The sequence below is a fragment of the Otolemur garnettii genome, unplaced genomic scaffold (assembly GCF_000181295.1).
Source record: "Otolemur garnettii isolate 467f Iridium unplaced genomic scaffold, OtoGar3 scaffold00024, whole genome shotgun sequence".
NCBI lineage: Eukaryota > Metazoa > Chordata > Mammalia > Primates > Galagidae > Otolemur > Otolemur garnettii.
The window spans coordinates 12202303-12228999 of NW_003852419.1; the positions used below are offsets into that span (position 1 = coordinate 12202303).

A 26697-nucleotide genomic window follows, 5' to 3' on the forward strand; every position below is an offset into this window, starting at 1 on the left:
CCCCCCGCCCCCCGCGCGCCCGCCCAGCCCCCGGAATCAGTGCAGCTGTTGCCGTGCAGGCTGCGGATTCCTCCAGTCCCTCCCTCGGCTGCCTCTCCTCCCGGAGCGAGCGCGCAGCCCCGCGCAGCAGCGCCCACCGGTCCCGTCCTGTGAGCCCCGGCCCCAGCCGCGGACAGCCCCGCGGAGTCGCTTCCCGGCCCACCCGCCCGGCCGCCGAGGAGCGGGAGGAGGACGGGACCCCGGCGCCCCCACCCCTTCCCCGGGAGGTAGGTAAGGGGGCCTGAGGCAGGAAGATGCCAACTCACTGGGGCTGCCTCCGGGCGGGCTCCGCGGTGGCGGGCGCGCGGGCGGGCGGGAGGAGGAGCGCGGGCCCAGGGCCGAAGGACGCCGCTGCCCGCCGCTGCCCTGAGCCTAGGGAGCGGCGTGGGGGCAGGGAGGCTGCGGAGCCCGGGCGGGGCGGCGCGGAGAGCCTGGGTCTCAGGGCTTGTTAGTGCTCGGGTGGTGCTGGGCGAGGGGCGGCGGACTCTGCAGTGAGGCGGCCGCAGACCAGTGGTGCGCACCGCAGCCGCCCGGCCCCATCCCCGGCGCGACAGCGCCTATTCCTCCTCCCCGTCCGCGCTGCCTCCTCCCTCCAGCCGGGCTCCGCGGCCCCTGGCTCGGAGGTGGATGTAGAGTGGGCACCCGGGAGGGTATATTTTCAGGTGCCCTCCGCCTGGCCCCGCGGGTGGGGAGTGGGGGCGGCGCTGACAGGGCCGGGCTCCGAGCGTGCGTAACGGTACCGGGGATGCGGCCAGGCGTGGTCCCGGCCGCGCCGCGCTGCAGCTGAGTCGGAGGCGGCAGCCCCGCGCCCCCGCCCGGTCCTCGAGCTCGCTACCCCCTCTGCGCCCGCCTCCCGCCCTCCCCGCCGTTCCCACTCTCCTAGGGCTGGGCGTGAGCCGCCTCCGGGCGCCGAGACTCCGCTGCGCCCGCCCTACAGCTCCTGCCACCCTCTCCTCAACAGGTTTGTACATTACAGGAACCCTCTGGGCCCGCCTTGGGGAGGTGGGCTGGCACCCTGTCTCGTCATCACCCACACACCACATCCGTGGTCCTCTTTTGGGGGGGGGCTTCTCTTTGTTTTTGTGATAAGAAAGGTGCCAAGTGCTGCCATGAGACGGGGCGGGGGGGGCTGGGGATCAGTACGCAAACCAATGTCCATTATTATTCCAATCGAAAGGCAGATCAGACTGTAAATGAGGAAGGGGCAGGTGTGGGGGTGTTTCGGCGGAGGAGAAAAATTGATTCGGTGGGGTTTATTCGGGCGGGGATGTGCATTTTTGGCAAGATGGATGGCTCGCCGTGCCCTCGCCGTGATGCAGCACAATGCAGCAGTATCGCAGCCTCTCTCGGTCCTCGCTCGCAGGGCTTGGCACGGCCACTCGGCGCCTGCCGCCCCTGCCCGGCCCCACCCAAGCCGGCGGCTGCCTTCGGTGGAGGCCCGGAGCTCCTCTTCCTTGTCGTGCTGCCTCAGCTGGATGTGGCGTCAGGAGGACCAGGTCGCCTAGGTGTGAGAGAGGAGAGAGTCTTCTCTTTGGGGATGACCCCTCATGCCTCTCCTGTTGGGCAGGGCTCCGACGGAGGGGCGCCCTACAGCGCTAATGCAGGCCGAGGGAGCGGGCCTGCGGATGCGGACTGGAATCTGATCTCCAACCAAGGGAGGGGCTGCAGGAAGGACAGGGCCCAGTGGTGTGCGGAGGCTATGGTGCAGTCAGTGTGGGGAGTCGCAGCGTCTTTCTATGGATCACCGGTGATCAGTGCATCGATTTCTTTATATGTGAAAAGTTGGTGTTTATTAATTGGACCTTCACAGCTATGGCATTATAGTACCTCGTCTGTCTTCGGTTGTACTAAATGTGAATTTTTTCCTGTAAGAAACCATTTTTAGAGCTGAAATGATTAATGTGTTTTAGTTTTTAATATTCCTTTGACATTTATAAAAATATTGACAATCAGGTTGTTTGAAAAGGAATGTATATGTTTTGAAATGGATGTTGAACATGTATTTGCTTTGTTTTCATCGTTTGCTTTTTCTGTAAGTCAAGAACTATTACATAGTTGAAATCTTTATTAAAGATTACTAGGTAGATGAGGGTCATGATGGATGATAAATTGTTATTCAGACTTCTGTTGATAGCCACATCATGTCTCCAGGCGTGATGAATGAGATTATGATGGTAATAACTACATTTATGTTTGTGTACTTAACATTTTTGGTATACGGATTTTTTTACAGTTGGGGCTGGGGAGCCGGTCAGGAAGGGCAGGCCACCAAGGCCTTTTGGCTGTTATCTAGTTAGAAGGAGATGGTTCTCAATGTTCTCATGTTTAGTCTCAGCTTGTACACAGGGAATTTCTCTTCTAAATGCCATTTCTAGAATTCACTTATTCAGTGTGGGACGGCAAATAGGATATATTTCAAATGTCAACCCAGGCTCTTTCTGAAATGTGTAGGTGAAAAAGGCAATTTAAGTATGCTGACTAGAAGGGGAGGTCAGTGTTTCAAAGTCAAGGGCGTGCCTGCTTTTACTTTTGAAAATCTTAAATGAATCCAAGTTAGTGGCATTTGATTTTATGTGGTTCTGCAGAGTAGAACTGCATGTAAATTGTGTGGCATGTGCGTTATTTTGAGTTTTTCTAATAAGGGCCCTTATAACATGGAACTTTCTGGATTTGGGCTTCATCATTGTGCTGGTTGTATTAAACTGTGTTGGGTTGAGATTTTTGTGAGTATTGTGCCTGTGGATCATCCAGACGTTTTTTGGATTTACTATGTTGTAAGAAATATCCTGTGTTGATGTCATAGGAGGTTTAGCTGTTCTGACGTGCACACCAGGTGCAGAATTCTGTTGGGTTAAGCTCTTTATAACTCTGTCGCCCTTCGGGTGACCAAAAAAACCCTCATGTGAGAATGAGGAAACATTGGGGCAGGGAAGAAACTGTCACTTGATCGTCTTCCACAGTTGAGGTTTTTATGAAGAGCTTCTCTTGGGTGAGACTAGTAGCAACTGTCTGTGATGTTGTAGGAACAAGCGAGAAGACCTTACTCTGTGACACATCCTGAGCAGGGACTTGGCATTGGCAGAATTTCCTGCAAGAGTTTGTGGAGTGTTTACCTCGTCTCAGTATATGAAAATAATGGCTTTATGGGTGGAAGTACATTTTGAGATGGACGGATTTTACTACGGCTAAACATAGACGTGATGAGTGAATATCATTCCATGTGGATTTCATTGAACTCATTTTAAGCTTTTTGTTTTAAAAGCATTTTCTTAGATTTTTAAAGCCCGTTTTTTTAATATGCAGTGATGTGATGCTCTTTTAATTTTGTTGGGCATCTTTGTTATAATCGGGTTTTATTTATTGTTTTGAGGATTTCTTCATGAAATCCTGGTTGCTTGCTGGGACACTATTGGGAATGCAAACTATTCTTCCATAAGGAAAGGGCTAATACCCCTGTTAGAAAAGCTACCTCTGTAGATCTGTGGAAGGGAGTAAAGCATCTCATGCATTTCTTTTGGAAATTTTCAATCTTTGCTTTTTCTTAAAGCACCTTTTCTTTGCAAAAGACCTACTTTAGTACTTACCATTTTTCTGGTAACAGTTGTGCTATATTCAAGTTTATATAGCTTAGGAATAGCATCATCAATCTTTTTCTACTTTGTGGGTAAAACTAAGTTATCCTAATTAGATACACTCATTCGTTAAACATCTCTGGAGGAGATACTTCATGACTTTGCTATCATAGTGAGGACCATGGGCCACCAACAAGAGGAATCACTGGGAGCTTATAAATGCAGAATCTCAGGCTTCACTCCTGACTTGCCCAGTCATAATGTGCATTTTAATAACATCCCTAAGTGATTTTATGCATATTAATTTAACTCTGCTCTACTTCTTCAGCTAAGAGACCTCAATATCTAAAGGTTCTTTCTTTTATCTATCTTCTTGTCTCTTGCAGAAGTATCAGCACATTTTTTCATGAGTCACTAAATGGTGAAGAAAGTGATGCACTCAGTATAAATTATTTGTCTAATACAGAATTACTTTATAAAGCTCTAATTTTTAGGTGGAAGAGAACTATAGCTATAGTTTATTTCGATTCATCAGTGTCTTAGGTTCTTTTCTAAAACAAGTAGAGAGTTAAGAAGCAATTTTTCCCGCCTGGGATCAGAAGGCATTGGCTTTGAGGCAGCAGAGCCCAGAACACTCAGGGCCCCCTTTGCTCTTTTCTAGTCTCTTGCCTTCTGTCACCTGATACATAGTCAGTGTCCTGCCCTTCTGATCTATTCTTTTCTTAGAGTTGTTTTTTATTAAATAATTAGTAGATACAAAATAATATTCCTAAAATAAATGTTAAAAAACCATCAACAGTGGGCACTCAGGCAGGAACCACCTAGTTCAAGGACCTTATACATACTGAGCCCCTCCATAATTCATCTGAAACAGACTGAATCCTGAATCTTGTGTACATCATTTCTTTCTCTATGGTTTATCCCTTAAAAAAATATCTTACTTGATTTTGTATGTTTTTGAACTTTATATATAAACAAAGTTATACTTTATGTATTTTTCTTTGACTTGCAGAAAAATTAACATTATATTCCCAGCGTTCATCCATTTTGTTGCTGTAGTTCATTCACTTTCACTACTCTGTAGTAGTCACAACCGATTTATTCATTCTACTGTGGATGGAGATTTGAGACCTTTCCAGTTTTTGCTGTTATAAGAGGGCTGCTGTGACTGGTTCTTATATGTCTTTCTGTACATATGTGGAGATATACTTGCACACACATTGTCTTTCTGTCTTTTTCTCTAAGGAATGAAATTTGATAAATTACAGGACATGTGTATCCACCTTAGTAGAGAATGCAAAACTGTTTTTTCCAAAATACTTGTACTGATTGTGTTCCCACTATTCGTGTGTGTCATGCCAGTACCTTGTTTACCAGACTTGAAAAAAATTTTGTCCAGTTGATACTTGTGAAATGTTATCTCATTGTGCTTTTTACTTGCATTTTTGCTCGGTTGAGTATCTATTTATATTATTGACCATTTGGGTTCCTTTTGGGAAGTGCTTGTTTTTCAGACTTTTGCCTGTTTTTCTTCTGGATTTTTTTTCATCCTGACTTGGGGGAGTTCTGTATGCACTAGATTGCTTACGAATCCCTTGCATATTATATGTGTTGCAAAATTAGCTCCTAGCTTGTGTTTGTGTATTTTTTTTTAACTATGGTTTCTTCTGATGATTAGTTTTTTGTAATTTTCGTAGAATCATAACCAGTTTTTGTCCTTTACAGTTGGTGAGAATGATGTTGTTATTGTAGAGTTCGCCTTAGTTTGGAAAGAACATTGGTTTTGGAGTTAACAGATCTGAGACCAAATCCTAATGCTATTGTATGCTGGCCACTCAGCTGGGGCTAAGTACTAGCCCTAGTTATAAGACTACTGTATGCAGAAAAATGAAAATAGTATTACTTTCTCATGCAGTTGTTATGAGATAGCACTGTTTAGTGCCAGGCACATGTAGGTGTTTAGTTGATACTAGTTTCATTTCTTTCTCTTAGGACTGCCTAAACTATATGAACCACTGGTCCCTTTTGGTATGTTTTTTGAAACTAAATATTTTTATGTCAAAAGAGGTATTGAATAGCTTATTCTCGATTTCAGTTTTCAAAAGGCTGTATTACCAATGGAATTTATGTCTTGATTAACACAGGCTTAACACCCACTTACTGGACACTATCAGTTTAGGCTCTAGTTCTTAAAAAAATATACAGTAGAACTTTATAAATTAACCACATAAGGGATTGTAAGAAACTAGTCAATATGCAGAGGTGGTCAAGGTAAATAACTAGGCCTACTGTACTAATATGTACATGTAGTGCTTGTCCGGGCTGTGAAAATGAGGTCATCTTAAGGAGGTGGTCAATATAGGGAGGTGACCAACTATGGCAGTTCTTTTATAATTATATTCATTTGCGAACAGTTCTTTTGACCAGCATGGCATTTATACTATTAACATTTTCTCATTGTTGCTACTCTGAGGTTACTTCATGGTATTGTTTTTGATTTGATGAATAAATATTGGATATACTTCCTTGCCAGGGCTTGATGTTGTGATGGTGGTATGGGCTGGCTTATAGTGGAATGAGATTTAGTTCCTGAGTCCAAGAACTACATACTCTAGTATATAGCATATATTTTATATACTGCACACAGAAGATAAAAGACCTTTTCCTGACCCATGTGTGACTTTGGAAAACCATTAACCCTGTGGCTTCAGATCTAATGTTGTAAAATGAGTCTTAGATGAAACCATAGTGGGGATAAAACACAGCATATGGCATCACTCTCTTCTGTTCCTAGCAGGCATTAAAAAACAGTCATGGTCCTCTTTTCCTGAGTACTGTTACTGAGAGAGAGCTTCAGTACCACTCTCAATTCAGTGTTCTAGGCAATAACCGTCAATCAATCATGTCTGGCACTCAGTTTTTGTGATTATAAGAGATTTGAGTAACTTCCCATGTTGGTAGTGTTCAGGAGGCACTGAGACAGAAAAAACTAGAGCAAGGAGACAGGAGGGAGGAGACTTAAGGGAGCAAGTACAGTGGTGGCCAAGGGAACAAGAAGGAGGGGGACATGGGGGAAAGGTTGTAAAAGCGTAGTCTTGTGCCAGTGGTTTGCAAAGGTGAGTGCCTGGGAGGTGGACCTAGTGAGTAAGGAGCTCAGGTGATAAAGGTTTCAAGTCTAAATCATGACAAAGACCTTAGTCGGTGATAATGATAGAAATAGACAAGTCAAGGGCCTGAATGGGTATTTGGTTGGGCAGAAAATTAGTTTTGTTTTAAAGATGTTGCGCTTGAGCCTCAAGGATAACCCTCAGTGGAGTTGCAGAGAGGTCCTGGGCTGCGGGGAGGCCTTTGGATGGAGAGGTCCCCGTCTGACCTTTAGATTCCCCAGTTGTATGACCCGTCACTTCACTCACCCAGACCTCTCTGTGCCTCAGCATCTCCCCTGTACAGTGGGGGTAATGAGAATACCTGTCGCCTAGATTACTGAAGCTAGATTCATTGCCCATCACACTACATTTTGACAATCATGAAATGTGGAATTTTTACATAGTTTGTCTCAATCGTAAGCTTTCTTTCAAGTAAATACCTTGATTGTTCAGCAAAGATACAGTCTAGCAAATAACAATCATTTAGATAAATAATGGGAGGTCCAGTCTGTATTTAACTTGTCCCAATGCATCATGTCAAAATAACAAGAAAGAAAAATCTGATTAATAAATATGTGCTTTATAAACAAAGAAAACACTAAAAACTTAGGATCTGGGGGAAAGATCAGAACAGAGTTTATAAAGGAAGAAAGCAAGGAGGCTAATAACTATGTTAGGTATACTTAAGTATATTAAGTGTTCATATACTCACAAGTATATTAAACACAAATTAAAACAATAAATTAATTTTTCTACTTAAATTGGTGGGTGGATAATGCCATCTGGGCTGCTGTGAGACAGCAGTTCTCTATCACCTGTTGGGAGAGTATTTGGATTAATACAAGCTTAGTGGCAAACAGTTGAGTGGAGTTATATAGATAAAACAGAAGCCTTAAATATTTATACTTTTCGCATTAAAATTCCACATGTAGTTCTGAAACATAAATAAACAATTAAAATAGGGACAGAGGCTTTTAAACAAGGATCTCTTTCTTTCTTTCCTTTTTTTTTTTTTTTTTGGACACGGTCTCATTCTGTCACCCTTAGTAGAGTGCTGTAACATCATAGCTCACAGCAACCTCAAGCTCTTGGACTCAAGTGGTTCCCCTATTCAGCCTTCTGAGTAGGTGGGACTGCAGGTACCTGCCACAATGCCCAGCTAGTTTTTTTCTAGCTAGTTTTTAGTAGAAATGGAGTCTCTCTTGCTCAGGTTGGTCTTTAACTCCTCAGCTCAAGCATTCACCCCACTCAGCCTCCCAGAGTGCTAGGATTGCAAGCATGAGCCACCATTCCAGGCTAAATGAGGATTTTCTTAGCAACATTAATAGTGAAAAAGCAAAAAATTTTTTCCTGTGGGGCATTAGCACATAAATTATGGCTGTATGATGGAATTTAATATAGCGCTTAAAATAATGGTTTGGAAGAATATTACTGAGATGGGAAAATGCTAACAATATAACATTTAGTGGAAATATCTGCATAGAAATCTGTATAATGCAGTATAGTCTCTGTATATATTAAGTAAACGATTGGAAGGAAATACATTAAAATGTTAATGGTTTGCTTTGAATGGTGAGTTGAAGGGTGATTTCCTTTCTTGTATGAAAGGAAATTCCTATGACTTAATGTTTCTCTTTTTGAGTTTTGAAATATTTCACAATAGAATATAATATAAAAATGTCTACCATTTTTTATACTCAAAAAAGCAATCAACTTAAAAATTTTAATTTTCAAATAGGAAAGAAAAAAGTAGATTTGGCCAGTTATATATCATTATTAAGGAATAGTTTAAAATTCCAAAGGATTGTCCTGTTTTTCTCTGTACTTTCCTAAGAGCAGTGGTAAAATGAGAAAGTCAGCACCTTAACGGTATAGGCCTGAGAGAAATTAGAGTGATCAAATTTATAGGAATGCTTACTTGATTCTCTACACTAACCTGGGTAAGCTTAAAAACTGGGGAAGACCAGGGTTCTTTAGTTTTTCCAATGTCTTCACTTGAGCAGAGAGAGCAGTGGAATTCTGTGACATGCTTGTTCTCAATTGTGGAATTTTTATAACCATTAAAACCATCCTGTTTCATTGAAATTTGTGGAAAATGTAGATATAATTCCAAGAGAGCATTTGAATAATAAAAACCACTGCAGATTCAGATTTATTTGAAATGAATGGTTTCTCAGCATTTGGAATACTGTAGGCTAAGATGAGGAGGAACTAAATTTAATAATATCTTTCCTTCTTTGTATGAAAAAAATTTTTTAAAAATTTCAAATTGTTAGGAGGTAGACATTTTGTTTACATAGTTTTCCTACGGATTGAGTCAGAGTTATACACATGTGTGCCCTTCACCCATAGAGTGTGCACTGTACCTAACAGATGTGAATTTACCCACCCCCTCCTTCCCCCTACTTGATTTCCTTTGAATTTTACTTCCCTACGTTCGATGAAGTTGATCTATTAGTTCCAATTTGGTGTTGAGTACCTGTGTTGTGATGTTTCACATAGAAGAATGGTTTCCATTTCCCTCCAGGTTGTCCAAAAAGATGTACGAAAGAAATTCTTTTGCAAGTATTAGTATAATGATAGTTATAAGTACATTGATGATGCATAGATCATATATATCTTTCATGTGTGTGTATATATCTCACATAGATGAAAGAGAGGGAAGTATGTGATTGAGTACTCTCTACCATGGAAGGAGACAAAGGTTATTTTAAGACTTTTTAAATGGGGAATTTTATAGGGATAATATTTTGAAAGTGAATCCTACGAGTGAATCAGGCTGTCCTTAGCTGATGGAGGAAGTGTTTGGGAGGGAATGTACTTTCTGTTTTATGGTCCAAGTCCCTAACTGTATTGGTACTTGGTAAAATATAGCTTGCAAAAATCAGTAGCTGATTTGTATGAATTTTGTTACTTTTTCTGCCATGAACTTTAAATGATGTTTGATGAGGCTTCCAGGATTAATTGTGCTTTGAGATATAAAAGTAAGGTGTTATCATTTCAAGATTGCTTTAAAATTGACCCTTGTTTAAAGGAGTCATAAATTCCATTCTTAATAAACTCAATAACTTAATAAACTTAATAAACTGGGAGAGCAAACACCTGAATGATGTTTAGAACTGTTTGATACCTCAGCTCTCTTTACAGAATCCAGCGTTCCCTGTCTGTTCTGATCTGTAACATACAAAGTGAAGCCGTGAGTCAGACGGTAAAATAGACATTAGAACATAACTACACATGTTTACCCAACAGATCATCTAGGATGAAATTTAGAATGATAAATAAATAGCATTTATTCTACATATTCTACATACTATATACGTTCAGTATATACTTAAATATATTTATATTTAATATTAGTGTATATTTAAGTATATTTATGCCCAGAAAGTTCCTGAGCCTTTTAACAGTGGTTATCTCTAGGTGATGGATTTCAGAAGTTTCCATCTCTCCATATTTTCTAAATTTTGAGAAATACATAATAAACTCCTGCTTTTAAAAAAAAAAAATCCGAATACTCCAGGGCAGACCTCATTTTTGTTGGGTAAAAATTCATAAATAAAATATTAATCAGCTAAATACACCCTCAGATACACCTGTTCACATTTTTTTCTATCAGAACTTACAGAAAAGTAGTAATAATGAAAGGGTAAGGAACACTCAAATTTTCAAATGGTTCAAATTTTTAAATGTGCATTTTGCTACATTTGGCATTTCATTACTTCTGCAGAGTGTGGGAAAAGATGTAGGAGCTGGGCCACAAGGGAGCGTGACACAAGCATGGTCCAGGAAGTCAGCCTCTGAAGGCCGCTGCCCTCGTCTGTAGATGGAGTGTCTTGTTTCCTGTCTTCCTGGGTGGCTGTTTCAGGGATAATTTTTGTTCTACTGTGTTTGCCTCAAGGCCAAATCTAAATGCTCAAGGGCTGCACATTTTTCCAGAATGTTCTTTACCAGCTCTACAGAGACTTGGGCGAGATAGTTCCTTTTTGGAGGGTGGGGTAGGGGCTTTTTTTCTTCTTAATTACTTAAAGGGGAAGGAAACTTACATTCTTAAAATAATGCTTATTCATTTTGCTGTATGGTATCTAAACATTTTCCATTATATATTTTAAACTGTAGCATAGGAGTGTTTTTTTTATATTGAATTACAATAATCTTAAAAGTTAAAATAGGTTTTTTTTTTTTTAACCTCTTTAGAATCCCTGAATTTTGGACAGCATCTGCTAATATGTACAGTATATATGGCTTTTTCTGGAATGGTTTATGAAGAATATATACCTTCATAAATGCATAAATTAGAATAAAATTATTGAAACAAGTAACAAAAGTACTTTTAAAACATCTTTTTTATTACCAAAATAGTAGATGTTTATTGTAGGTCATGTACCATGAGCCCAGAATCACGGCAGTGGACGTTGTGATGTTTCCCTATGGACAGACTTTTTCTCCCTCTGTTTGTATTTCTTCGCCTTAAAAATATATAGTAAAAGCCAATCCTTAAATCTTTCACTGAAGTTGTAAGGTTTTGAAAGTCTGTATAATCACATGATGATGTTTCTCATGCTTCTAGCTTAATCCTTATTGGCAAAACATGAAATCTGATTGCTGGTCATAGTTAAAACTGTTGCGTGAATACTGTCTGTTGCCCTGAGCTAATGTAGAGGTAACATGTTCAAGAAAAATAATGAAGAAACAAGAGAATCCAAAATTTATTATAGATATTTCTATTCTCAGAAAAAGTCTTTTGCAGTGGAAAAATACCAGAAATTAAGTTCTTGTTAGATAATATGTGCTTTCTGTTTTGTTTTGAAAGGAATTCCCATCAGACTTGCATTAATTCTCCTGAGAGACATCTCCATATGCTCCCGATAACATCTGATTTTACTTTTTGTCTTCAAATTTCAGAGAGTCTTTGAAATAGCCACCCCATAATATGTCACTGGGTATTGCAAATGAATAGATATAGTTATTATAATATTGGTTTTAAATATAACAAATTTCTGGGTGGTGCCTGTGGCTCAGTGAGTAGGGTGCTGGCCCCATATACGAGGGTGGCGGGTTCGAACCTGGCCCCAACCAAACTGCAACAAAAAAATAGCCAGGCATTGTGGTGGACTCCTGTAGTCCCAGGTACTCTGGAGGCTGAGGCAAGAGAATTGCCTAAGGCTGGAGGTTGCTGTGAGCGGTGATGCTACGGCACTCTACCAAGTGTGACAAAGTGAGACTCTGTCTCTAAAATAAATAAATAAATAAAATGTCACTGGGTTGGGTTTGGTTGTAACTATTGAAAGCATGTAAGAGAGCTCAGCTTTCTTGGGGGTCTTTGTATTAATAAAATTCTTTAAAATGGCATTATTTGGATCTAGGATCTGTTTCAGGAAGAAAAGGCAGTATCTGTTTTGACTAAACCAGTTGTTTAAGCTGTAGGGCATCAGATAGATGAGGCAACTTGCTAGCTCTTCTTTGCCTTAATTCTGATATTTGGCCCCTTTCTGAGGAATGTGTTAAAATGGCTTCCCCATGTGCTGGGGGCAAAGAGGGAGTGGGATGGGGGCAGAAAATACCCTTTCATTGGAAGAGAAAGAAAGCCCTTTCTAGCAGTTTTCATTAGGCACTTTGGGGTTCTTACTAGTCTTGCTGAGAGAAAGTGACAGATGACCTTCTTGGTTTTAAGCAGGTGATGGCTTCTTTCACAATTTAGAGGGATAATCTGAGCTGGGCTGGGTAGACTTACTTCCTCTGTGGAAGGGATTCTTATGAAACTCCTAACCTGAGGGGAATTATTCTCTTTGCTGGTGGTTAAAACCCCCTCAAGGGAAGTGTATAATGATTATTGTGCCTGGCCTTTCTGAAGCCTGAAATAGGGTTCTCAACCTGACCTTCAAGCAGCTGCAATCTTTGGGTCTTGACACTTGGGACAGCAGTGAGCCCAGGCAGTGCCCAGAATGGTCCCCGTGGCCCAGGTTAGGGGAGGGCAGGGGCCAGGATATAGCCTTAGCTGGATCTCTGAGAAGATGAGAATACCTGTCACTATTTGGGGGGGTGAGTTGTGGTCAGGTTATCAGTCAGGTGACTTTTTTGAAAGGGCCCTGGTTCTTCTCACAGTGATAGTGACAGCTCTGTGCTGCCAGCTGTCCTTAAATACCCAACTTATCTCCTGGGGCAGAGTAGAAGAAGCGCCTGGATCCTGGAGCAGAGATCTGCATGCCACTCGGGAAGGAAAGAAACCAGTGAGCATCTTGTGCTTTAGTCCTTGTTTAAAGGTACGTTTTTACTTTGCCTTCTTTTTTTTATACTTGAACTTCCTTTCAAGAAAAATGTTTGCTTGTTTTTAAATCAATACCTCCTGCTAAAGCAATTCATGACTTTCCCTGATAATCAGGATGACTTCTCATTGTGAAACTCTTATTTTGCTTTTAAAGTGTGTGTTCCTAACATGAAGAACACCAGCTTTCAGCCTAGCTCTAAAAATCTTGTTTGATTTGTAAAAGGTAAAAGTTTAGAGAGGGCTAATTTACTATCTTGATCCGGAGGAAAACTATCCCTGTCTGTTGGGAGTTTTTCTACATATATATACATATGAAATATCTTTCTGGCTCAGAAAAATTATTTTGTTAGTGTGTGTTTGCGTGAATTTTTAAATTCTGAGTTATAGCGTGTATTTCTGCTGGGCTCCACTCTTGTTAAAGGAAACTTGTTCACATAAAATAAATATATCTTTAGTGGGTCAAACTTGAGAACTGCTACTCAGTCTTCTTGACTTTTAAAGTCAGTGGATATTTAATGTGAAGAGGGTATAAATAGCTGGCCTATCACTGGAATGTTGTGCAGCTGTGCAGAGCATGAGGCTCAAATGAGCTAATTAAACATGTTTTTTAGCAAGAATGGAATGTAGCAGCATGTGGTTATCCATTCCAGTTTGTGTTTAAAGAGAACTTTTAAAAAAATTTTTTTTCCAAATATTAACAGAGACTATGCTACTTTTAAAAGATGTATTGTTTTGTTAAATTGTTCTTTTCATGGAGTTCATGGTGTTGTGATTATTCTTTAAAATATATCCAATTAATAATCTGCTTCTAAGTAGTCAGCGGCTGCGTGTTTTAGGATTTAGCATCTGTAGTCAAGGTGTCCCTTTTGTGAGATTTGATCTAGCTTTTTCTTCTCGATATCAGTTCTTCTTCCTTGGTTACTAAGTACTTAACCTTTCTTTGAGCGGTAAGGCACAACATTTCTCCCCAGTTTGGGCAGTATTCTATTTGTTTGGGGGACCAGCATGAGTTAGATCTTTAAGCTGTAGTCATGCAGGTGGTAGTCTGATTTTGTTTTGGGGGTGGTGGTGTGTCAGGGCTTGTGCAGAGTGACTTGATGTGAATAAGTGTGAGGTTGGTTTTGTAATGTGACAACATCTTACTTGGTGTGTCTTTAGAGATAAGTGGGATGTGATTCCTGCAAGGCATAAAAAGTTGGAATGTGTTGGAGAACTGCCAAGAGATTGGGAGCAAACTGTGTGACAAGGACTAATGCAGCCTTGGCCTGCCTTAAAATAGCTGTAGGTTCACAGAATATCTCAAAACTTATCATTTAACTTGAGCTAGCTAAATTGTTCCTCTGAATGTATTACCAAGATATGGAGATGATTGCTTTCCGCGTTATTTTAGCGATGTTTATTTTTATTTTCGTTCCAACAGTCTTAAGACATCTTACAAGTATTGATAGGAAGATACTTCTCTGTACCATCTTATCTTGAAGGGTTTTACCGAACTAACCAGGATTACATTATGGCGAACTTCACTTGTGGTTCCTCTGCCCCACTGACTGCAACATACACAGTTTTTGTTGCAAGAGAGTTACAAGAGAGTCAGTCCTTCACTATAAGATGAGCAGGCAGGAAGTTAAAATACTCCAATATCCTTTTTCTGGATTATTGTCTAAATTAGAAAAACATTTCTTTTTCATTTTACACATGTCTGTTGACTGGTATCTTCCCTCATCTGTATGCTTTCTATTGGCACACGAGCTTATAGGACTAGGAACATATAAGCTTAGCATTTAAAGTATTCCAGACATAAAAATTTGTGGAATTTGCTTATGTATGTTGGGGGATGCACAGACCCAAGGTTTTAATCGGCTCTTTGTGCAGTATGAAGGCAGATGGGGATATTATCAAAATCTGCTGCAGATGGCAGTGGGTGGACAGGTGAGGACCACATGGAGTCTGGAGTCTGGAGTCATGAGTTGGTTTATGAAGTGCTAGCACCAGACCCAATGGCTCACCACTATAATCCTAGAGTTCTGAGGGACTACGGCGTGGTGGGAGGACTACTTAAGTCTAGGAGTTTGAGGTTGCAGTGAACTATGCTGACACCACTACACTCTACCCAGGGCGACAGAGCGAGGAGATTCTGTCTACAAAAAAAAAAGGGAGAGAAATGCTAGCCAGCCATTTTATGTTTCTACAGCTGTTGTCTGCTCACTGAAACGACAGTGAACTTGTTAGAATGGTGAGAGTTTTGCTGTCTGAGTAGGCTTACGTAAAATAGTGCTTCCAATGTGCTGCGATGCCTTGGATGATTCATGTAACATTATTATAATAAAGAATATTGGTAGTGACCAAAATGCTCATCTTCGCCAAGTGAAAAGATGGAAAATGTATTATGGTGAGTGCTGACCCTGGAGCTGTGCTGCCTGGGTCAATCCTGAGTCTACCAGGAACTCAACTTTGTGGCCTTGGACAAGTCCTTAACCCTTCTCTGTTTTGGTTTCCTCATCTGTAATATGGGGATAATCATAGCACAGATGATACAGGGTTGTTGGGAGGATTAAATAAGTTAATGTAAGTAAAGTGATTAGACTCATGCCTGCAAATTTGTACGTGTATGCATTAATAAAAACATTCTTAATATTTGGAAACCTAATAACATGGGAAAGTTTTTAACATAGAGGGAGAAAAACAAAACACAAGATTATATAAATGGTATGATTCAGCATGTAGAAAAATATCTAAAGAAAAGCAGATGAGGAAATATTCCAAATGTTAAGGTCTTTTGGGGGGAGGAGACAGGGTGGGATTACTTGTCATTTTTGTTCATGTCTCTGCTTTTCTGTATTTTCTAATGTTCTGCCCTAAGCACATGTTACTTTTACAATTGGGAAGGTAAACTTTGTTTTGAAAAGTACATGTATCTTTTGTAGACCGTTAATTGTATGAACAGTTTGCCTCCTTTTGGTTCTACAATGCTTTAACATTTTCACAAAGTGCTTCTGAGTAATGAAAGTCAAAACTGTGATTTTAAAAATAATAGTTTAGATTTTTCTGCTAATTCAGATTGATACTGTAGTATAGTGAAGAGGATACAGACATAGTAGGTGTGACTGCTGCTTATTAGCAGCCTGAATTTAGACAAACTATGTAATAGAGTGTTTGATTTCTCATTTCAAAAAGAGGTGATGTTGGCCAGGCATGATGACTCAGTAGCACTCCGGGAAACTGAGGTGGGTGGATTGCTTGAGCTCAGGAGTTTGAGACCAGCCTGAGCAAGAGTGAGACCCCATCTCTACCAAAAACAGAAAAGCTAGCTGAGTGTTGTGGTGGATGCCTGTAGTCCCAGCGACGTGGGAGGCTGAGCCAAGGAGATTGCTCAAGCCCAAGAGTTTGAGGTTGCCGTGAGCTATGACTCCAGAGCACTCTATCCAGGCTGACAGAGTGAAACTCTGTCTAAATAAATAGGAGGTGATGTTAATGATTATCACCTATCAGCTATCACAGTATCAAGATTAAATGCACCATCTGTACACATCATTTCCCAGTGTCTGGAATGTGACAGGCACCCGCTAAGTTTTGCTACTACCCTCACCACCTACCCCACCTCCACAAACAAACTTCAATTAAAATTTGATCATTTCAAATTAGTTCATACCGTGGTCTTTAATTTTATTAATATAATAACTCACTGATTGTTAGAACTTGACTTACAGTTCTGTTGACCAAAGTGTTCTTCCTGAAGTTTTATTCACGTTGTATGCTTAATTTACCTGCAATCTCTCCATCTGTCACATCTCTGTATGTTTATTTTGTCACTTCCAGAGTCAGTATGTGTAGATTAGGTTAGTGCTACAGAAACAAACATCTCCAAAACCCCAGTGGCTCAAAACCCACAGACCTATATCCCCACTTGTTATATGTCTGTCATATGATGGCGGGGAGCTCTGCCATTCTCACTCAAGGACTCTGGCTGATGGGTTGTACACAAGCTGTTGACTAGTACTAGTCAAGTGCCTCTGCCCAACTGCAAGGGGAGTAGACAAGAGTAATCTTCCTTGTGACAAGCAAGAGCAGAGACTGGATATGAGTGATCATAAGAAGTTTCTGACTATGCATAGATAGCACATAGGTAATGTGTTCTAAGCCAGCACTTTCCATCAGTTTCTTTGAGACACTAGTTTTGTGGTGTGTTAACATATGTTGTTTATGAAGGGCATTTCCTGGTCAGATAAACTTAGAGAATGGTGGACTGAGTAAAATGGATAGGCTTCTGTAGTGAAGGACTACTCAGAGCCACAAGGCAGTAGGCATTCTAGGAGGGAACAGTAACATAGGTGTTTTCCAAATTTACTTGACCTTGGAATTCTTTCCTTATTTTTCATAGCTTCTCTTGAGTACAGTATTTCACAGAATGTGCTTTGGGATATTCTAGTCTAGTTTGTTCTTATATAAAACAAAAGTATTCGAATTGCATTTTAATTATTATTTACATTGGAAAGAAGCTTTGTTTTTATTATTTGTTAGGAGAGTTGACTATTTGGAGTCTGATGTCTACCATTACAAATCAAATCGTAGGCAGTATTATTAAAATTTAGTTGTTGGTTACATGCCTGTGTTGAAGCCATAGGATTTTTTCTTCATTTACTTGCTCTTGCGTTCCCAATTTACCATTGGAAAGGTAAATGAACCTTGACCACATATTGTAGTGGTTATGAAAAAAATCAAGTTGGATTGAACAGACACCCAAACACATAGAATTTTTCATTGGCTTCGACATTTTTCCTAGTTATCTCTGACTTTCTATAACAAGTTTTCTAGGAGTTTTGAAATGAGACACTGCTGAAATGAGGGCTTTGATAAGAAGCAGAAAGACAACTTTTGTCAAGTGGTATCACTTATTTCTCTACCAGAAGAATTTGGATTTAGCACAGTGTGTGTCGCCAGGGATTTTTGTGCCTGCAAGTGTAACAAATCTCAGTGTAGAAGTTTTCACTTAAATGTGGCGGTAAACGTCAGCATAATAAACTTTAGGTAAGGAGGAGCACCCGTGTTCTACAGTCATACATGGGTAGAGCTTACAGTGCCTGACTTCCAGAGTGTAACTCTGTGGCATTACCGTATTTTTGTTTAACTGATGAGGTCAACTTCTGTCAGAAATCATGTGAAACCCCCCCTGAGAATTCCATTTTCATTTTCTGCTTTGTTTGCTCTTTCCCTTTGAGAGTGAACAGGTGTGAAGGGCAATTGCTGTTTGCTGACAGGAAATACTCAGTAGCCCTGTCCCAGCCTTTCCCACTGCCGGTACAGCCAGGACGGACCCGTAGTAGACCTGACTTTTGAAGGTGACTTGAGAGGATTTGAGACAGAGAAATCCTCCCTTAGAGCCACGGTTCTAAGCCTTGTCCTTTTTGTTTATTTTGGTATCATCGTGGAAAAATCATTCATGACCCATCGCAGAAACAAACATTAAAATAACATTTTTCACATGGTCTGGGACTGACAGGATACTATAATACAAACGTGGGAACCCTCACTGGTCACGACAGCACTGCCCCCAAGCCTGGGGCCAGGACCCCTTTCGGTACCAGGTCTTCCTGGGGGGACAAGACTTCAATCTCCCATGAGAGCTGCTGTTTGAGGCCCTCAGATGCGTGTGTCAGCCTGCAGCAATGGTAGGCTTGGTGTGGGTCCATGTTTCAGAGGGGATTGTTTATTTCCTCACCTGTGGGGACCTGTAGTGGGTCTCTTGTGGGACCATTCTCGTGAGCCAGCCAGAAAGTCAGTTGTTAGGAAGTTTTGTGGAAGAGAAGTGTTTTCAAATTGGAGGCTGCAGCTCGTGGTCAGAAAGATTGGAGAGAATACATAGAATCAGAAGTTCTAGGAGCAGGAAGGACGCTCTAGATCTTATTACGTCCATATGATTGTTATTGAGGAAAGACTAAAGCTTAGACTTGGGCGGTGCCTGTGGCTCAAGGAGTAGGGTACCAGCCCCATATGCCAGAGGTGGTGGGTTCAAACCCAGCCCTGGCCAAAAAAAAAAAGCTTAGACAGGCTTGGTGAAGTCAGCCTCACACAAATGCAAGGGCTGAAACTATCACCGTTAAGATAGTGACAGTTATTCGGAGCCATTTACAGATAACTCAATGTCCTTGTGACCATTTTTAGAATGCTGAAACTTGAAAGGCCCCTTACCTCTGCTTATTGGGACCATTTGTGATGCATTTTCAAATTATGTAATAGATGATGTAAGCCCGCAAGTTTATGCTCATGTCTGCTGTTTTCATGTTGTCAAATTAGCATTAATGGTTAAACATTTACTGGGAAAATAGAAAGTCTTTTGAAAATATGTAACATCAAAAGTAAAAAAAAAATATATGTAACATACACGTATATTTATTATTAGGGAAAAGAGGAAAGCCCATTGTGTATGGAACTTAAAATCAGCACATACCACATGTCCGGCTTTGTCTTAATAGAGATAGCAAAATGTGTCCCATGGCTGCTCCAGCCAGGCTGAAGGAAGGTTGAAGGTGACTCCAAAATAGAAAAAGATCTGGTTAAATATTTGACCAGATACTTTTTCTTTTTTTGAGACAAGGTCTCGCTCCATTGCTCTGGCTAGAGTATAGGGGGCGTCATCATAGGGCACTGCAACCTCAGACTCCTGGGCTGAAGCAGTCCTCTTGCCTCAGTTTCCTGAGTATGGGACTACTGGCATGTACAGCCATTCCCAGCTAAGTTTTCCTTTTTTTTTTTTTTTTTTCAATAGAGACAGGATCTTGTTCTTGCTCCAATAGGTCTAAAATTTCTGGCCACAGAAATCTTCCCACCTCAGCCTCCCAAAGGGCTAGGATTGCAGGTGCATGCTAGGATTAGAGGCGTGAGCCACTGTACCCAGCATAACAAGGTACTTTGATAAACTGAAAATGTTTGAAAATTTTCAGACCAAGGCTACTTGAGGAAACTTCTCTGCCCACAGATGATTTATGATATGTATTATCAGTGATCTAAGGGGGGGATAAAGGACAATTCTAAAAAATAAGACTCTCACCTAGTACCCCACACCTCCATTTAATTTGTAACCACACAGGAAATCTAGGGTGTAAGGGATAAAAGTAAAACAAAAATGCCATCCCTCCTTTCCTTTTTTGCACTGCTTGGCTGGGACCCTGCCTCTGCTAGTTACTGACTGTGGCCTTTGGTAAGTGACCATATAATTTAATAGTCTAAACTGAGTAATTCATGAGAGCGAAAGGGAGCACTTTTAGTAATTGTACCAGACAACAACATGGTCGCCTGCTCTTATGAAGTTACCTAATTTTTGTGTCTCAGATTCTTCACATTGTGAAATGGGCATAATGATAGTGCTTACCTCCTAGCATGTTAGGATTTAATGCAATAAAACATGAAGTTTTGAAATGTTGTTTAGTACATCACTATTCAATGGATTTAGCTATTTAGAAAAATTACTTAGCGTACTTAATTCATGTAATATTATTCAGTTTACTTTCTGTTGTCTTCAGCATCCAAAGCAAATTTTGCTGGACTTCCTAGGCTCCAGTAATCTTTCTGTAAAACCAGACCTCCTTCCTGCCGCCTTCAAAAGTTAGGTTTTTCCCAGCTTGGTGATATGTAAGGTTGCCAGATTTAAGAAAAATAAAACAAAACACCTATTTAAATCTGTATTTCAGAATCACAACGTATCTTTTTAAATATATCTTAGTATTTGTGACGTACAGAAAGTTCATCATTTATCTGAAATTCAGCTTTAACTAGATGTTCTGTGTTTATCTGAAAATCCTAGTTAATAGTCTAAAAAGAATTTTTACTCTATTCAACTAACCCACATTCAGATGTATGTTAAATGTGTTGACCAGATCCTATTGTAAATATTGTGTTAACTCTTAAAAAAAAAAAATCCATGTTATCTATCCTCCATTGAAACAGGTAGATGAGTAGTTGTCTCAGAGTAGCTACTGGTGCCCACTAAGGCCAAGATGAAAAGGAATTCAGTCTGGCTTGCTACAACAGCAGTTGCTGTGTGAGAACTTCTTGGCTGTGCGTATGGATGGACTTAAGCCAGCTCTTTCTTCTTAGAGGGGATTCTGTTGGTTAAGGTGACTTATTGAAGCCCTGGCCAACTCCTAGAGTTCTCAGTTTCATGATTGAATTACTTTAATAAGAATTTTTGAGGAGGAGCTTAATTCAGGGTTGTATATATTTCATTGGTCAATATAGAAGAAATAACTTTTATAGGCATTAAGAGTAATATTCAGCCCGGCACAATGGCGTATGCCTGCAAGTCCCAGCTACTCAAGAGGCTGAGACAGGAGGATCACTTGAGCACCTGAGTTAGAGGCCAGCCTGGGCAACATAATGAGATTCTCATGTCTCAATCATCATCATCGTCACTGTCATCATTACTATCATCAACATCATCGAATTAGAAAACAGATTAGAAAAAGAGTGACCTTCAAATACTCTTTTCATTAAAATCTGTTCTGCTTTTTACTTTCAGTAGTACTGCCTAGAAACTGCTGGTGAGCTTTTTGCCTCATATTGGAACTCTGTCAGCAGGCAGCCTGAAGGGCCCTGCATGCCTTCGGGACGCGCTGATTGGAAGATTAGAGACTGCAGAAACCTGAGTTGTCTATTAGAGTTTTTTTTTTTAAATTCTGGGTATGCCTCTGTTAAGTCAGGTCTCTGAGAAAAATCTTTACCAGGTTAATAATACACTCGGTGGAATTAGAAATGGCAAGTGAAGGTTGAGATTGTGCCTGCAGCAGAAGAGTGAGCCTGAGCCAGTGGATTTTGGACCAGTACTGGCTTTTAAATCACTGCTATTTAAAAAGTATAATGGACCCAGTGAAAAGGTACAGGTTTCAGATTATCTTTTGAAGAAAAATGCACAGTGCCAAGAGCTTATTAGTATTATGGACAGATAGTGTGTACGTGGGTTAGCCAAGGGGAGAAAAGCCAATGAGATGTATTTTGTTGTTAACTGGTGCTGTCCAGAAGTTGAATTATTTGTGTGTAGTATATAAGGCTCACACTGGCTAGCCAGGGGTCCTCAAACTACAGCCCACGGGCCACATGTGGCCCACCTAGGACATTTATCTGGCCTGCCGGGTGTTTTTGCCACCACTGCCTGTCCTGTTTAGCAGCCGACTTGTCCTGGCCCTGTAGTCTGGCCCTCCAACAGTCTGAGGGACAGTGAACTGGCCCCCTGTTTAAAAAGTATGAGGACCCCGACTTTGGATGCCAATGGTTATTTGGGAAGTGTCTTTCCCTATCTTTACCTTTTCTGAGTTGTCCCTTTTCCTCCTCATTTCCCTCGAGGGGCCCATTCTGTGTGGATATGAGTTTGGTCTTGATAAGCCTGAGGTTTGTCCTAGTGTCACAGGATTGCCTGATGGTAGAATATTCCGCCTCATTGTTTGTTTACATTTCTTTGCATTTACAGTTGTCTGGTTGGATAGGGATTGGCTACTGACAGTGGAAACTTTCACATTTTAGGGCAACTTTGGCAGCACATGGGCATCGTCTAAGGAGCCTTAGAAAATTCAAATGTTTGGGTCCCACATCCAGAGAATCAGATTTAGTTGTTCAGGTTGCAAAATGGGTACTGGGACTTGAGAGACATGCCCAGGTGATTGTGGCACACAGCTAAGCTTGCATGTTACCCTCTGGTCTGCCCCTGGAAGGTTGGCTCCTGCCATGCTGTCTGCTCTGCAGCCATAAGCACCAGCTGGCTGTTTACATGCACTTTAACTAAAGTTAAATAAACCCATACTTAAGTTCCTCAGTCACACTAGTCATGTTTCAAATGCTTAGTAGCCACACATGGCTCGTGGCTACCATACTGGATAGGACAGATACAGAACGTTTCCACTGTGGCTGACAGTTCTGTTGGCCACCCTAGATCTAGGTTGTCTGTAGGATGTCAGCAGAGCCTGGAAGGAGCCCTGAACATTTGAGAAGTCTGACACTTGCCAGTCCTGAGTTATGCAGACTTTTTAAAGCAGCCTTTTTCTCAATGGTCTTTGGCACCAGAAGCCCTGCAGCAGTTGGTGCCATGGATTATGTATCACATCTTGCAGAGAGGCCCAGTTTAGGGAGGCTGGCCTGAGGGCAGGTAAATGTGAACCCAGGAGGCTGGGCCAGGGAAGAGAGAATGCAGCTTTATTCCTTCGGAGACTAGGAATGCCATTTAAGGGAGTGAAGCCCGAGTGTTTCAGGTAAGACTAGGTGAGACGGAATTTTATCCCTTCTGCTGGAGAAAAACTGGCTGCCGTTGTTTGCCTCTCTTGGCTCGCCTCTAGTGTGTGGGAGAGAAGGACAGTGCTAGCACATATTTCCAGTGAAATACGTCCTCTCATGCCCCCAATGTGGGGGGTTGAGAATGGGATCAAACCTAAATCAGATTTATTCAGACATCTGTGTATCAGGTAAGATCCAAGTGGGGTAGGGTCATGGAAAAGAGAAAAGTTAAAGGACCGATGAAGTACGCTAAAGGATGCAGATTTTCTGGATGCTTTCCCTAGGCAGCTCCTGTTTGGGGAACCTGCCTCCCGCAGGAGGGAGAAACCATCCTACAGGGCTACAGTCTGGTCTGTGGGCTCGCTGCTGCCTCCTTCTCTCTTGCTGGGCATTAGCACCTTTCTAGGAACAGTTTCTGTTGAATTCTCTGAGCCCACCTTAAGGAAAATGCTGATGTCATTGGGCACAGGAAGAGGGTAGGGAGAACTCTTGTGTGAATCAGATACATCCAGTGGTTAGGGGTGCCAGTCCTAGTGGCTTGATAGGGCCTGTGAGTTGCATGGGAGAGTTGTCCCTGTTGGTTTTGTCATCATCAGCTGATAATGTAGGTGCCCGTCACAAACCTCATTTTCTTGCTTTGCTGTGCTTGTCAGCTAAGGGATTTCGTCAGGGTTGTATCCACGTATCTGTATTGGTGATTGAAAGGGCACAGTGCTGACTGCCTTCCCCTGGGACTAAGTGACCAGGACCCTGGAGGACTTTTACATGCTTAGAAATTGTGTTTATTTTCTTCCCACTCACTTAAACCTTTTGATCACTTGAAGAGATAATGCTGTTCTTCCCTTCCTGTTGCTTGCAATTTTTAGACTTTTTGTTAACATTCATCTGCTATTTTGAATTATGCACAGTACTTTTATTTTGCCTGGTTTTCTGTATTCTCTTTTCTCCAGCTCAGAGAGCTAGGTAGGAAATGTTACCTTCTCTTAAAAAGAGGGAAATCAAGATTGGAAAGACCAAAAGGACATACTAAAAGGAGTGATAGGGAAGCAGGCATTGATTAGTTAGTGCCTTCTGCAGTGGAGATCTGTCCCAGTAACTCGCCAAGGTGCGGCTGGTGCTCTGGGCTGACAAATTTCTGAGGCCTTTGTAGAATGGAATTTTAAAAAGCAAGTAGAAAACTTACTTCCAATCCTTGAAAATAGGAATTCGAAAGTGCTATCTTTTAGTTCTTCCCATAGTATATAGAGAAATCTTCTAGAAACAAATAGACCTTAGTTCTTGGCAGTGAAATTAATTATGGGTAAAAATCAAAGGCTTGAGGTAGTACTTTAGCGATCATCTTGTTTGGTGGTTCCCAGACTTTTAAAAACATTACAGGTTCTGGGTGTGTTACATCACATCTCTAGTGAATGAGAACTTCTAGGCACAAGGCCCAGGAATCTGCATCTTGAAGTTCCTAGGTGATTTTGGTAAGCAGCCAACTTAGAGACTTGGGAGGAAACAGGACCAGGGAGGTGAACTGATTTCCTCTCAGTTAAAGGCAGCCAGTGGTAAGATTAGCCGAGGGACCTTTCAAAGGTCCTTTGCCCTACCAAGAGTCAGTGACTCTCTGGTTTCACCTAAGACGGTTGTGATGTCTGACTCATACTGTCGTCTTCTTCCTAAAACACACTTCTTTTCATCTTACTTATTTATTTATTTTGGCAGTGTGTTGAATTCTGCTCCAGTTTCATTCCCCTGGTGCTATTTCTTACTTCATTATAAAGGGTGACGTGTCACAGGTCTGTGTGGTCACACAAGCTGGGTGTGAGCTTTGAGGATGAGCTCGGGGACCCTTTTTCTCCGATTTCAGTGTTGTGCATTATCTCATCCTGGTGGCTTCTTTGTCATTTACTCCCCTCCTCCCCTCACTATTAAAAAAAAAAGTCCTATCTTTTGATATATTTTTGGCTGCAGAATAACTCCAGATGGTACATTTTGTATAGGGAAAAAAATAACAGAATTCTTCACACTTTTTTTTGTGAATTATTTTTCTACTTTCAATTTTAATGAAGTTGTTAATCTGACAAAGGACTCATTTTGTAAAGAGGCTAATCTGAATAAATGTGCTTGTATACAATATCTAATTCTTGTGGCAAAAATTAATAAGACTATTGTTACCATTATAGGCTAAAATAACCTAATTTTCTAGAAATATAAAATTAAGAAAAAACTTTTAATGCTTGGGGTTGACATTAAAAAATGAGGAACAAAACGGGAACAAATAAAATGATGTAATGGAGTATTTCAGGATACATATGGTAATATGCAGATGTACGTTATTGATTTTTAAAATCGTAATTCTGATTTGAGAGCTGGTAATGGTTTCAAATGATTTTTGAAGAGCTCTTACTAAAAGCATACATTTACCAATCCCTAATTGGCAATGTTTTATAAAATACTACCGAGAATATAAGATATTTATAGAAAAGTCACTTACTTTGATATGATATTCTCACTGTGGTTTTTATCAGTTGGATTTTTCTGGATCAAGGAGAGGACGTACAAGCCTAAAATATTTTTAACCCTTGCTGTGTCTCCCTTAGAATCTGAGAGAAGCTCAGTATTAACTGTTCACGGCCATCTCCCAGAGCCAGCCCCAGAGTCTGTTCCCATTTTTGCTGGGCTGATGATACAAAGTATGGAAAACCAGGTTTTGGAGATTTTTATAAATAGATTTTTAAATTCAGAAAATATGTAAGTGGTTCTCCCTGGTAATGCTTTGAGTGAGGCAAGATCCACAAGAAAGAGAAAGTACGAAGTCTGAGTCATCTTGAAACCACTGAAGTGGTAGTAAGCATCCTTTTAGGAGGCAAATTCTCCAGGAAAAAAATTTTTTTTCTGAGACAGAGTCTCACTTTGTCACCCCTAGTAGACTGTCATAGCATGGGGTCATAGCTCATAGCAACCTCAAAACTCCTGGGCTCAAGGGATCCTCTGGCCTCACATCCCCCACTCCCCAGTAGCTGGGACTACAGGCGCCCACCACCATGCCTAGCTAGTTTTTCTATTTTTAGTAGAGACTGGATCTTGCTCTTGTTCAGGCTGGTCTCAGACTCAAGCAGTCCACCTCAGCCTCCCAGAGAGCTAGGATTATAGCCATGAGCCACTTCATCTGGCCTCTCCAGAAATTTCTGATTGGAAAATAATCACTTTAAAATAACTGGATATTTTATCAATGCACCATGTGTGAATTCCCCTCCATTGTGGATGTGCTTTCCACTCACTGAGTGGGATAACCGACTTAGTATCACAGGTGGGCGTGGGCTTCAGCCAGAATGTTGAACGCTCAGCGCGTGCTGGGCTCTGTGCTGTACCTGGGGCATCAGATGGGACAGGTGAGTGTTCAGGGGAGGAAGCAGGGCACTCTTTTTGTTTG

General features: G+C 41.2%; 1 protein-coding gene across 2 annotated transcripts in view; it reads left to right on the forward strand.

The window, feature by feature from the left end:
• Nucleotides 1–64: 64 nt before the first annotated feature.
• The window catches only part of SPTBN1 (spectrin beta, non-erythrocytic 1), a 202334-nt gene continuing 175701 nt past the window's right edge, over nt 65–26697 (forward strand). Inside the window, exon 1 of one of the 2 annotated variants that reach the window (XM_023512079.1) lies at nt 65–266. The gene's annotated coding sequence lies outside the window, so the exon portion shown is untranslated. Of the gene's footprint in view, nt 267–12951; nt 13021–26697 lie in introns of those variants that run through there. The other variant, XM_012804019.2, reaches the window with a different exon arrangement.